This window comes from Gadus chalcogrammus, chromosome 3 (genome assembly GCF_026213295.1).
Source record: "Gadus chalcogrammus isolate NIFS_2021 chromosome 3, NIFS_Gcha_1.0, whole genome shotgun sequence".
In the NCBI taxonomy this organism is placed as follows: Eukaryota; Metazoa; Chordata; class Actinopteri; order Gadiformes; family Gadidae; genus Gadus; species Gadus chalcogrammus.
Genome location: NC_079414.1, coordinates 1,555,975 through 1,569,506, shown reverse-complemented (window position 1 = coordinate 1,569,506; position 13,532 = coordinate 1,555,975). Strand labels below are relative to the sequence as shown.

At 43.6% G+C, this 13,532-nt stretch overlaps 2 long non-coding RNA genes across 4 annotated transcripts; one reads left to right on the top strand and one right to left on the bottom strand.

The window, feature by feature from the left end:
- The first annotated feature begins 1,921 nt into the window (after window positions 1–1,921).
- LOC130380203 (uncharacterized) lies at window positions 1,922–8,666 on the top strand. Of its 3 annotated transcripts, none has more exons than XR_008895208.1 (7): window positions 1,922–2,147; window positions 3,206–3,273; window positions 3,686–3,828; window positions 4,360–4,478; window positions 5,155–5,227; window positions 8,140–8,234; window positions 8,561–8,666. It is a non-coding gene; the product is annotated as an uncharacterized LOC130380203 (long non-coding RNA). The 3 variants fall into 3 exon arrangements; XR_008895209.1 differs by lacking the exons at window positions 8,140–8,234; window positions 8,561–8,666 and adding exons at window positions 5,322–5,453; window positions 5,673–6,057 and having other exon boundaries at window positions 4,364–4,478; XR_008895207.1 differs by lacking the exons at window positions 8,140–8,234; window positions 8,561–8,666 and adding exons at window positions 5,322–5,453; window positions 5,673–6,057.
- LOC130380204 (uncharacterized) lies at window positions 3,726–4,706 on the bottom strand. The gene is made up of 3 exons (XR_008895210.1): window positions 4,560–4,706; window positions 4,394–4,440; window positions 3,726–3,822 (listed from the first exon to the last, which is right to left on the bottom strand). It is a non-coding gene; the product is annotated as an uncharacterized LOC130380204 (long non-coding RNA).
- Window positions 8,667–13,532: the final 4,866 nt, after the last annotated feature.

Sequence of the window (13,532 nt, the reverse complement as noted above, 5' to 3'; positions counted from 1 at the left end):
GATATAAATAACAATAATCGGTTTAAATAACTTCACATGGTGTGTCTGCACATTTCTCGCTAAAAATGTTTCCATAAACGCATTTAATAGCGTAACTATGTTACTATTTCCACCCAGAATATAGAAAGATGTCGGCCGTATGCTTCTGTCCAAGCTCACTACTCTCTGCCAGTGACGTCGGGTCAAGCTCAACGCTGATTGGCTATCGCGGCCAAGCGTCACGCGTTGGAGCGTTGAAAGTTCAGATTTCTGAACTCCGGGCGTTGGGCGCGTTACTGCGTTTACGTGCGTAATTACGTGCGTCTGACGCGCGTAACGCCCCTAAAGCGACGCTTCATCGCATGTAACGCGTCTACGCGCCTATACCAATGGTTCCCTATGCAAAAATGCCGAATTTTGACGCCCCTAACGCGAGTAAAGGCGGCTGCATGCTTCAGCGTTGGTGTTACGTTGTTGCGCAAAATTTACTCAAAGCAATTCATGCTCCCTTTTAGGTTGCGCGTGTTGCGCGTGTTGCCAAGCAATTTACCGCCAGAACAGTAGGTGGAGTAATGTGGAGGAAAGTTTTTCGTTGAAGACGACCTCGAGAATGACGTCTTTGTCTGTGGGAGTCGTTGGTTTGTTTATGTGCCAGATCGTGTTCTCCCCATACACAGTGAATGATGGCAACAGACAGAGGAACAGGGGTGATGAAGTTGTTGATCATTGGGGTTGTATAAATGTGCATATCTCTGTACATTTTAAAACGACATAATGTGTTGGCAGCAAAGTTAACTTCACTTCAGGTTAATGCTTTTGTATATGAGCCTGCCGGGTGATACTCCAGACAGGAAGTAGTAACCAGACCAGCAAACCAATCACAGCCTTGCAGGCTGGGCGGCTCGCGTAAAAGCTTACGTAAAAAATGACGCAAGTCTAGAAAAATCGCCCGACGCACGCAAGACGTGAGAAGTCGCGCAAGGGGGGCGCAAGGGCGCGCAAGGGCCTCTTTAACCAGCCTTAAGGCTGGTTTATGCTCGGTTACGTAAGCGTAAGCGCAAGCGCAAGAGGCCCTTGCGCGCCCTTGCGCCCCCTTGCGCGACTTCTCACGTCTTGCGTGCGTCGGGCGATTTTTCTAGACTTGCGTCATTTTTTACGTAAGCTTTTACGCGAGCCCCCAGCCTGCAAGGCTGTGATTGGTTTGCTGGTCTGGTTACTACTTCCTGTCTGGAGTATCACCCGGCAGGCTCATATACAAAAGCATTAACCTGAAGTGAAGTTAACTTTGCTGCCAACACATTATGTCGTTTTAAAATGTAGAGAGATATGCACATTTATACAACCCCAATGATCAACAACTTCATCACCCCTGTTCCTCTGTCTGTTGCACAGACAGAGGAACCAACGACTCCCACAGACAAAGACGTCATTCTCGAGGTCGTCTTCAACGAAAAACTTTCCTCCACATATTACTCCACCTACTGTTCTGGCGGTAAATTGCTTGGCAACACGCGCAACACGCGCAACCTAAAAGGGAGCATGAATTGCTTTGAGTAAATTTTGCGCAACAACGTAACACCAACGCTGAAGCATGCAGCCGCCTTTAACGCGTTTGGTGTGGCCGTACCGTAACGTTGGCACACCGTTGGCATAGCGACGTAACCGCGTCATTTCGGCCGTAGGGCCACCGTTTGAACAAACTTGCATTATCCCCAGATGGCCACCGTTGGCTTATAGCCAATTGCCAACTTATAATTAAGGTAGCCAAATTGTATTAATTTGCCTTTACCAAATAATTTGAATTTCCTATTAATTAAACCTAGCAACAAGAGTTTTGAGTTCAAAAACCATTCAAACATCATGGAATTAAACCGGAAAGTGTTAACATTTATTAAATACTTATTAAATACTTGTAATGATAATGATGATAATAATAATAATAATAAAAAGAAGAAGATGAAGAATAAATTAATTAAAAATGAATTAAAATCCGAGTCGGTGTGCAGGCGGAAGGCGGGTCACTCCAGGCTGCTGCAGTCGTCGTCACTGTCGCTGCTAGTTGTATCATGATCCAGGATGACCGGGGAAGGACTCGGAGGAGGAAGACTGAACTGCTGGGGACCTGGAATGTAGAAGATCATCGTTAAGCGTACAATTTGGTGACATGGGTAATGTTTGGCTTTCTTGCTTTCTAAATCAAGCTTTTTGTATTAATGCCATTGACTTGAATATTATTCTGTTCAATATCAATGATGAAGCCCTGTGATAGTTTTAGCAGCATTTTCTCTCAACACGTGGCTACTGATTGATGTGCTAACTAGCTTTTTTAATCTCTAGTGCTAGTTAGCTGTTTGCCAAGAGTTAGTGGGAGACTTTCCCACTTCCTTACTAAATTCGTTCAAATTCGCTCATCATCATTGTTCTAAAATTAAAGAAATAGTGTTGAGCAAAGAAGGCAAGTTTGAGGGGAAAATAACATCCCTGAGACCGACGTCGTACAGTAGCCTAGTTATGCTATTTTGCAACCATGCTTTTGGCGATAGCGGGAAAACATGCTTTCTACATTTTATGGTGAAATCCAAACATTACTTACCGATTTTAAGAACTCCGATTAAAGTTACCAATTGTAAGTGGGAAATGTAAAAAACGGGTGGATAGGATATTGTGCCAATTTGCCGTTTGGGGAGTTTATTTTTTTTGTCATTACGTTTAGAATTGACTTTATGTCTTGTCTTTCCATAAGATGCAAGGAATATGGCTATATGGGCTTATATTAGAGGGCAAATGTTAAAGAAATACAAGTCATATAGTACATGTACCCACCATTGACTCCAAAATGATACTCTACTACAATTGCCTATTGAACCACACGCTGAAGTCCACCTCTAAAACTTTCACATACATAAGTAGTTTCACCTCCTCTCTTTGTTCTCACACCCCACTCAAAATAGTGTTAATTTTACTCTTTGGTCAGTAACATTCTCAGAGTTAAATGTACTTATTGTGTAACCTATTAAGAGCTGTAAAGTTGAAACTGGCCAAATTCAGAATTTACACCGATTTTTGACTCTGTTAGAGTAATTTGATTCTCCATGGTGTTGTAAATAGTCTATCTGGATTTATTTACTAGTAAATTACTTAAAGGTGCACTAGGATGGTGGATTTCAGGGTCTGGTTCAACAGAAAATCAAACACCTTGAAGAATAACTTTTAAATTCCATGTTAGGTAAAGCTCCAACTGTAAAAGGTTCAGCACATCCCTCTTGCCCCTCAAACGCTTCAAGAGAAAGCTATGTAAGTCTCATTTCCAGTATTTGATTGTTTGCTGTTCATGCATACCTTCATGCACTCTGCTTTCTCCTCTTTCTTCCTCCACTCCGGTCACCGCTGCACTTCAGCCAGTTTTTAATAACTGCCTCGCAGTCGCTGGCCGAAATGTTCTGGCTAGCCGATGCACCTAAACAGAGAAAGTGTATTTATTTAGTTTATTTAACATTGATTTATTGAGGAGGAAAGATCCTTTGAGATTAGTAATCCGTTTTTCATGTCCTGGCCAATAATAAAATGGTACAAAGTGCATTACAAGTGTTTAATGACAAGATGCAGTACACTCCATGGTTATTCAAAATAAATGAATCCATTTCATAATTCATAGCTCAATGAGTGATTTGTTTACATACCTCTTACTGCATTGCACACCTTGTAGGAGGCAAAAGCCAGCTTCTTCCCTCCTCTGCCAAGCCAGTTGAATTTCAGCGCAAAGTGGTTGGAGAGGATGTGGCGAAGGATTCTTCGAACCGCGTCACCAGGATTGCAGCCCCCAAGCGCACTAAGGTGTGCTGCCTGCAGGTAAGAATGGAAAGTAATGTTTTAGAATAACTTATTATGGCTTATAGTCAGCATACCGTTCAAAATTAACATCTTTGGTAATGCGAAAAGTTCATTAAACACCAAACACTGGATACTGTTCTTTTTTCTCAAAGGCGTTTCGCCCAATGCGTCTTCAGGTTCGAACCTCAAAACGCATTGGGCGAAACGCGTTGTTCGCTCCTAAAAATAAAGAGAAAAAAGAACAGTATCCAGTGTGCGGTGTTCAATGAACTTTTCATATTTGATCACGTTTTCCTGCCTAACACCTGCACCTGGAAAGCTGAAGGGTTGTGCACAAGGACTTTCATGCACTTTGATCTTTGGTAATGCATTGTAGCAAAGAACTGAAATATCAGTATTATAGAAGTCATGACTATACCAGGGCCTTTTCCTGGGATTTCTCCCTCAGAAGATCCTCCACCCTTTGAAGGTCTTCCTCGCAGTTCATTGGGAACTTAAATTCCTCAGATAGAGTGTCTGCTGCTGCTGCTGATGTAGTTTTTTGCCTAGTAAGGGCCTGGAGGAGGAGGTTGTTCTGCCTCACCAAGGCCTTCAACTCCTCCACAGCACGCAGGAGTGCATGATCCCGTTCTACAGGACAGAAAAACATCATGACTGTCATGTCAAGAGTAAGACCCTTTGCTAAAATTAACAGACTTAAGTTTAAACAGATTTTCAGTATTGCTGTGTAAGGCCAGATGTTTGTGTACCGAATTGACTTTGAATGTTGCCAGAGATCTGGGCAGAGGCCTGTTCAAGAGCAGCTGATGTGTGGGCAGCAACTGTAGGCAAGAAGATGTATATTTATAATCAGAGTAGTCAGTGTATTGAAGTTCATTACATTCAAATTTCCCAGATTCGAGACATTCAAAAAAGATAGTGAGTAGAATAGCAGAATTCAGATTTGGAATGATGTGTTATACCTTTATGTATGTCCTGCTGTGATCTAAAAGCAGGTGGGGAAAGCAGGGGCTTGTGGAGGACTCCTTTTTTTCTTTTTCTTAGCCCTATACATTGGAACAGTACAAGAGTATGAACAACAACAGTTTTGTAAGACTGCAAACTTGCCAATCACAAAATGTCTTCATGTGAGTGATAATGCATGGCCATCTGTAATCAGACCTTGTATGCTTCTCCCCCTCATCTGCAGGCACAGTTTCTTTCAGCTTTGAGGAAGGGCTGCATTAGAAAAGATAGCACTCAATAAGCATGCATTGTTTTGTGTAGCTGATGGTTTTCATAGTATAGATTACTGCACAGTGCTTACATTCTCCTTCTTTTACCCCCTTCATCATCTGATGTCAGGGTGCTCCTGGTTTGGGCTTTTTTCAGGTTCATACGCGCTGCATCATAATTGGCTGTTGAAGACAACAATGAAGTGAGTAAAGCTTTTAAAGGGGAGAAAAAGTGGTACATCCTACTTTTGTCTGTCTCACCAAAGGTTTTCACCACCTCCACAAAAAACTCCCCAGGTCTCATCTGGCATAGCGCTTTGGATGACTGCAATTTTCGTCCGCTTGGTGTCTTTATACGGTGGCCAAAAAGACACCTTGCCGTCCAAACTTAGCCACGAGCAAGGCACAACCTCCACCTCGTTTGACTCGGTAAAATGAACTACCGCATACATCTAAACAGAAAATACGTTTTGAAAAAGTTGAACACATTGAATTTAGATAACCGATTTAATTGATTGAAATATGAATCATTTTTAAATTAATTTAGTTGTGGTTGAGTGGAACTGCCACAAGTTTGTTCTTGTATTCTAACGTGACCATCTTAAAGTCAATATCTTTAACGGCAATTGACGTGGTCTCTTCTGCCAGGTTCCCAACCACAGCTGTCCCCAGTGCAGTTGAATCAACAGGGTGGTTGAAAAATGGACGTTGGTCTAAATATTGCCTCGCCACAAAAGACGTACCACCAAGTGTCCTGCTAATTGCCTCTATTTTAAAAGTGGCACCACCACACGAAACTGTGTTGTTCCCATCCTTTGTGGACAGGGTAAATCTATCAGTGGCGTACTGTGTTGTTGAGGGTGAACTTTGGTTATGGGAAGATGGACAGACTGGGTTGATGCTTGATTTTTCCGTTAATCGTTTAACAATTTGTTGTAATGTCTGGTTTGGCTTTCTAATTAGTTTCTTTAATTTATACAAGAAATTTTCGAAGGGAAAGGCTGAAATTTGGGGTAGTGGGCCATATTTTCTAACATCACTTGCCAGGTGATCAAGCTGTGGACGTTATACACCCCAGAAAGTCCCCATAGATGGCGTGAAAATTCTGAACGAACACTACCAGGAGATTTTCCGCATAGTCACAATAACGGTGGTGGAGACGGGGGAACATAAAATTGTTATTGCTACGTGGAGTAAAGAAAATGTTGATACATGTGTTTGGTAGTTTTTTTTTTAATGCAATGGGGCCAGTGTAAAGTAAAAAAGTCCTAAATTCAGTGGCCTTCCACCGATCAACCTCACGGAGGGACCTTCCCTTGCGTCCAAACTCCTTTGGCAGCCTCTTGCCCAATTTGATTAAGTTCTCCGAAATAATGCAGATGGATTGACTCCCAATGCGGGTTGGAAGGGGCCTCTCTGCCACAGCCAGATCAACTTTCTCATCACTCCTAGGCACACCAGGTGCATAAAGTCCAGCACAAATTGGGTCACCAAGCCTACATCTAGGTGTTGTAATGGACTGTCGCCCTCTTTGTGATGTTCCTGTTGACTTTTGTGGCAAAACTGTCATCGGTTCTGAGAACCGCATCTGTTTCGGAGTAATTTAGGCGTCGGTTTGCCCATGAGCCCTCTTGCATGCACCTTTCGCAGCCGTAATAGGAATTGTGTGCTTTTATGTTTTTTAGAAATGCCCTTGCCGGTGCATCACAGACAAAACAGGAAATTTCGATTTGAATTTTTTTTGACTGATACTCCAAGCCATCAGATGCAAGCTTCCCCATCTCTGCCACAAAGTCAGAGAGGTACTCGCTTGCATCGGTTGGCTTGGAGTATCCACAATATAAACCAATTAGAAATGGGGATCTAATGGGGTCCTCTTCAATTAGTGCAAGAATTGGCCAAAATTGCTGGCTGCTGCTTTTAAAAAGGGGCAGGCCATCCACATTTTTTTTTTTTTAGTTTTAGTGTTTGGTTTTTAGCTAAGTCCTGTTCTTGCATTCGGCCCAAGATCCCTTTTGCCACACCAAAATAGTGCATGTTACTATCTCCGCATAAGTAGGGGTTGACAGGAGAGTGCGGCCGTCTTTTGGCAGTTTGGAATCTGGGAAGTGCTTGCGAAGCACGGAGAGCAGGCTGGAAATGTGGGAAATTGGTGTATTTGTTGTGATTGCCCATTCCTTGAGCTCATGTCTTAAGTCCCCTTGAAAACTGCCCCCCTCCTCTGAATCTGAGCCACTGCTAGAGCTCGACAAATCATTGAACTCCCAGTCATCCTCGCCAGAGGAGGCGCTCTCCTCTGATGCCATTACCCAATCCCCATCTCCGCTTTCGTCGTCGTTTTCTATTTCGGTGTAAGCTGGGACACTTGGTGGTGTGTCTAATGTGTCTGCGCCAGCGGCCAGGTTAAAGTAAGTGGGCCCGCTAGCATGAAGCGCTGCCAACGCAGCATCCGCTCCTCTTTTAACATGCCTTCGCAGCGACCTCTTTGATAAAATTATTTTACTCTCTGCCATTTTTGTAATTTTGCTGTCGTAAGAGGTAGGCTATAATTGAATTATTTTGTAGCGGCTAGACGGTAACCCGGCTGGCGGCTAGCTAGCTACAGTTGTTGGCGAATTTGTTGACAACATTACGACTAGCACTAGCAATTTAGCCGGTACTTTGTCAAACGGGTGGGGTTTGCCTTACCTTGGCTAAGTGAACCGGTTTACTTGTTTGTTTGTTTGTTTGTTTTGGTATTGTTTGACGTGTTTACTGGACGATGTGAAGTTGTCGGCATCAAATGTGGTTGTTGGCAGGCAGCTGACGGTTATTTTTTGTTGTTATATGGTCGCGAGTTTTGTTGACAGTTATTTTTTGATGTTATATGGTCGCGAGCTTATTGCTGTTATTGTTGCATATATCAGTTTGGACCCGTTTCTCTAAAAAGAAAACATGCTACATCAGGGGTCCTGTACTGATGAAGCAATATTGTAAGCAAAGCAATAAAGTAGTGTTATCAGGGTAGCACCAGTGCTATCTTGTACTCATTTCCCTAATATGTGGTTTATCCCCCCCCCCCCCCCCGGTTTATCTGTCCCTACTCCCCCAATCCCTTAACCTCCCCATCTCTCAGACTTACCTGATCCTCCATCCAAACTCTGATGTTGGAATCCATGCTGTCCAGTCCATGTGAAGAGCACAGGAAGGCTTGTTGCAGCACACTTAATAGTAAGCTGTGTGTGTGTGTGTGTGTGTGTGTGTGTGTGTGTGTGTGTGTGTGTGTGTGGTAGAGAGAATGATGTGCGCTCCAGGGTTTGACATTAGCTTTTTAGCAACTGTTGTGACTTTTCTTTCCAAAGACTTACCTGTCAAAGTGAACACTGAGACTGAAATTGTTTCTAGCCACAACCAAGTTTTACCAGCGCTTTGCCGGTTGGCAGGTGCCAATGTCAAGCCCTCATGTGCGCCCATGACTGTGTTTGACTGTTGATGAGCATGCATTGATATTAATCTCTCCTTATTCCATGTTGTATACTGTGTCTGTTTTTACTCAGGTAGGGTATCACCATATGTCTGGTTGAGCTCCACAAAAGATCTCGTCTGGCTCAGCTGTTTGAAGCGCATCTACCTAAATGTGTCATTGTAAGGTGGTCTCCCTCTCTCCCTCCCCACCTCTCTCCCTCCCCACCTCCCTCTCTCCCTCCCTCCCTTATCACTCCTAGGCACACCAGGTGCAAAGTCCAGCACAAATTGGGTCACCAAGCCTCCATCTAGGTGTTGTAATGGACTGTCCGCTTTTAAAGCCTAAGGGGAGAAAAGTGACCTGGGCCCTCTTGCATGCACCTTTCGCAGTCGTAATAGGAATTGTGTGCTTTTATTTTTTTTTAGAAATGCCCATGCCTGTGCATCACAGACCAAACAGGAAATTTCGATTTTAATTAGAACAGTAACCCGGCTTGCGGAGGTACCTTCCCTTACACCCAAACTCCTTTTCTGTACATAGTTTCTCATTTATTTTGTCTGTTCAGTCAAATTGCAAAGATTGTATTTATATATTGCATTTCATTTTCATCAGTTGTTTGCACTGACATACACATGATAATTAAAACTTGCGTTGTACTATTTTATACATCAGTGTTTTGCCTTTTTTTCTTGCTAATGAAACATCTTAGCCTGCAGTGAGCAGGGTCGATCAATCGTTGTGTTTCAATGGGGTTCTTTGCTCTTTATTCCACTGTTCCCAACCAGGTCAAATGCAATCTCTCCATATAAGCCATTAACCTCACCATTTAAATCCATACGAAAACACCTGAGATTAATGCTTGGGGGAAAGGGTCCCATTGTGAAGAGGGCCAACAGAGGTGTTTATAATTCTTTTGACAATTATGTATCAATTTGTTAAATTCAAATCGTTAGATTGGTTTTGCAGGTAAGTGAACAGCCTGACTGCTTTGAGCCTTCAAACTTCAGCTACACTGTTGTGATGGTGGTTTCTGTTCTACTGTAGCATACAATAGGCCTACATAAAGAAGGCATTAAAAACAAAGGTGTTGGGGGGGGGGGTCTTGCATCATGTGTGCTCAACATACAGCATGCTATTGCTGAAATGGCTGTATTTTTTTTGGGGGGGGGGCAGCACGCTGTACCTTTTGGGTTTTACATATTTATGATTTTAAGATCAATTGCTCCATGTTCATTAACTTGCACGTCTGCCTAAATGAAAGGGAAAGGGGAAAATCTTTTTCAGATGAAAATGTATAACATTTCTGAAAAGTAAAAAAAAAACTACAATTGTACAGCTCAAACGGGCAGTCATGGGTAAGCGGTTAGGGTGTCAGACTTGTATCCCAGAGGCATAAATGCAATTTCGTTGTGTGCAGTGTTCACTTGTGTGCTGTGGAGTGCTGTGTCACAATGACAATGGGAGTTGGAGTTTCCCAATGGGCTTTCACATGTTTCACACAAATGTGCTTTTTTTTCTTGGAACTGCTGTACCTATTGGTTCAGGCTGTGTTTACAATCATTGCTTCTGTTACAATATACAGCATTGCCTGAAAAAAAAATACAAATACACAAAAAAAATCCTCTAACTCTTGATTTTTTAGGTCGGCTTTCTGACCAAACGCCAACGCTTGCTGCTGCTTGAGGTTGCGCCAAAGCTTGGTGTTGGGCCAACGATGGCCCGACAATGTTTTGACGTTGGAAGTCGGGGATTAAAAAATACATTCAGACCGACTAAATAGTAAAGGGAAATGTTTAATTCGACAGCGCTGAGTTAAAATGTATAGGAATTGATCAGCCTGTGACTTTTTTTTTAATCTTCTAACTCGTGATTTTTTACGTCGGCTTTCCAACCATACGCCAACACTTGCTGCTGCGGAAGCCGAGGTTGGCATGAGGGTGGCCCAACGTTGGAATTCCACCGCCAACCTTTCCAACCAGTCGCCAACCAATGCCGCAGTTGGGCCAACGTGTGCTTGCTATCTGGGTACTACCGTCTCAGCTTCTTTTTACTGTAAATGCGCAGTGTAACGGTGGTCATACAGCGCGGTTCGGTCCTGCACACGCCCGGACATCAGTTACATCAGCTGTCATCATGATCTCTATAGTAACACTGATAAACATAACCCAAGTTCGCGGGTTAACAGTTCAATAACCAACACAACACAATACAATCAAACATGGCCGATTGTCACGGTTTGGTACACAGAAGCTAGGGTGACTCAAGTGCGAAGCAAAAGCAGGATAAGTTTTAAAGATCCCATGCCATGCTATTTATGGATGCTTTAATATAGGTATTAGTGGGCCACAAACACAGTATTCAAAGACGTCCCCGAAATTCAGCCGTGGTGCAGTTACAGCCACTCCGAACCTGTCGCACATTGAGCTTCCCCCAAACGCGCTGTTTCGGTGGGCGTGTCAAGGCAGGTCAAGGAGGGGGGTGGGGGTGTGGCCCTGAGCAGCTTGTAGCCACAGTACAATGCGCTCTGGTTACGGTGGGCATGTCAAGGCAGGTCAAGGAGGGAGGTGGGGGTGTGGCCCTGAGCAGCTTGTAGCCACAGTACCATGCGCTCTGTTTACGGTGGATGTATCGCAATGGCTCGTAGAAACCCATATTATACATCTATATAATATAATATAATATATAATGTATATTATCACCTGGCCCTGAGCAGCCCACGGTACCATGCGCTCTGTTTACGGTGGATGTATCGCAATGGCTCTTAGAAACCCATATTATACATAGATATCTATATCATATAATCTATAATATATATTATCACCTGGCCCTGAGCAGCTTGTAGCCACGGTACCATGCGCTCTGTTTACGGTGGATGTATCGCAATGGCTCTTAGAAACCCATTTTATACATAGATATCTATATCATAATATATATTATCACGGCCAAAAGCTGTGTGAGCCTCCAGACGATAGGCTATTATGAATCTCCAACGGCCGCGTCTTCTTCAGATTGATGTGGAAGTGGAAGAACCAGAGACGTCGGAGAACCCGACGAAGTCCTTTGCGATTCATTATATCGTCTGGAGGTGCACACAGCTTTTGGCCGTGATCATATGTATTATTTGATATAGATATCTATGTATTATATGATATTATTTAGATGTAGAGCCCCAGGACTGTAACGCAAGTGTTGTACACTTCCTTGTTATTTGGATAACCGTTCTGCTGTTGGTGTGATAACACGTCGGACTCTCGTCTCTGGTATTTCTACAACGAGACTCGTAGTGGGGGTCATCTCAGCCATGGTTGAGAATGAATTGGGGGAAAGGAACTTTGGCTTTGACTCCCTGAAGTACATGAACCACGACATGGAGGAGAAGGGGATTGTTGGCCGCGAATGTATCCCGCTTGAGCCCTGCTTCCCGCCGCCTCGGCAGCGGTCAGCGCTAATCACCGCCTCCTGAAGCGGTGGTCCATCGGCAGCGAGGCTCCGGCGGGAGACGACCGCGGTCAACAATCCCTTTCTCCTCCATGTTGTGGTTCATGCCTACTTCAGGGAGTCAAAGCCAAAGTTCCTTTCCCCCAATTCATTCTCAACCATGGCTGAGATAACCCCCACTACGAGTCTCGTTGTAGAAATACCAGACGAGAGTCCGACGTGTTATCACACCAACAGCAGAACGGTTATCCAAATAACAAGGAAGTGTACAACACTTGCGTTACAGTCCTGGAGCTCTATATATAAATAATATCATATAATACATAGATATCTATATCAAATAATACATATTATCACGGCCAAAAGCTGTGTGCACGTCCAGACGATATAATGAATCCCAAAGGACTTCGTCGGGTTCTCCGACGTCTCTGGTTCTTCCACTTCCACATCAATCTGTAGTAGACAGAACCGCACGCTGCCTGCTGCCGGCGCAAGGCACCACCGCCCGGCTGCCCGCTGCCGGGCGGTGGTGCTTCGCGGCGGTGGTGCCTCGCGGCAACCGACGGCAGGCAGCATGTCGCAGTTCATGAACTTCGATGTCGTTCTGCCATTGCATTCAAAATTCTGTAACTAGCCTGTTACTACGAACTAAGCAACTACCATACACGTATTAGCATTTAGCACTAGCTCAATCACGACTCCTTCAGAATTCTTGTGGGTGGTTACGAACCAACCAAGTGGGCAGGGCCATGAATAATAGTTTGACAACGCTACGTCACAGTGTCACCTTATCCAGATTGGCTCATTTCTTCTGCCTTTTTCCTTTCATTGCCTATTGCATTCAGCAGACAAACTGCATAGATTTCAAACTTACCACAGCTCACAAACTTATTCAGACCTATGTTATTTAACAAACAACAGGAAAAATGTGATTTTAATGGCATGGGCTCTTTAAGGTATTTATTCCTCAGACAAATAAAGTTCCAATAAAGCTCAGGAGATCCAAAAACATAAACTCAGTCCGAAAATTCCAAAAAGCAAAAAACACAAAAACTCCAGTCCAAGAATCGAAAAAAGGCAATGCACATTGACAGTAAATCCATGGGGTATTCCAAAAGGCAGGGTAAACAGACGGGCAAAGGTTGGCAACAAAATCAATCCAGAAAAAGCGAACAAATCCACAGGGTAATCCAAAACTCAGAAAAGAAACAGTCCACGGTCAAAGTACAAGAAGGCAATCAGCAAATCCAAAATAGACTGTTCAAGACTAGGGTTTACTCACAGGGGTTCAGTGAAGACTCAAACAGAGTGAAAAGATCAGGCTTAAATACAGTGAGACAAAATGGCTGAACAAATCACATGACTAATTAACAGGGGGCAGGTGAGTCTGCTTAAAGGGCAACATCACCCATTTCCATTAAGCTTTGTATCGTTAGAAACCCCCTCATATTTTTGAATGGTCGAGCATCATTCCCTTATTTTCTGGAGAGACTGGAGAGATCCGTATCGATCTCCAACACTTCCTGTTTAGAATGACGCAATATGACGATTTTTGCGTAGAAGTAAATAAGAAGTGTAAGAGGGGAGGATTCTCGCAAGACTACAACCACTAGTCCCACCCCTCT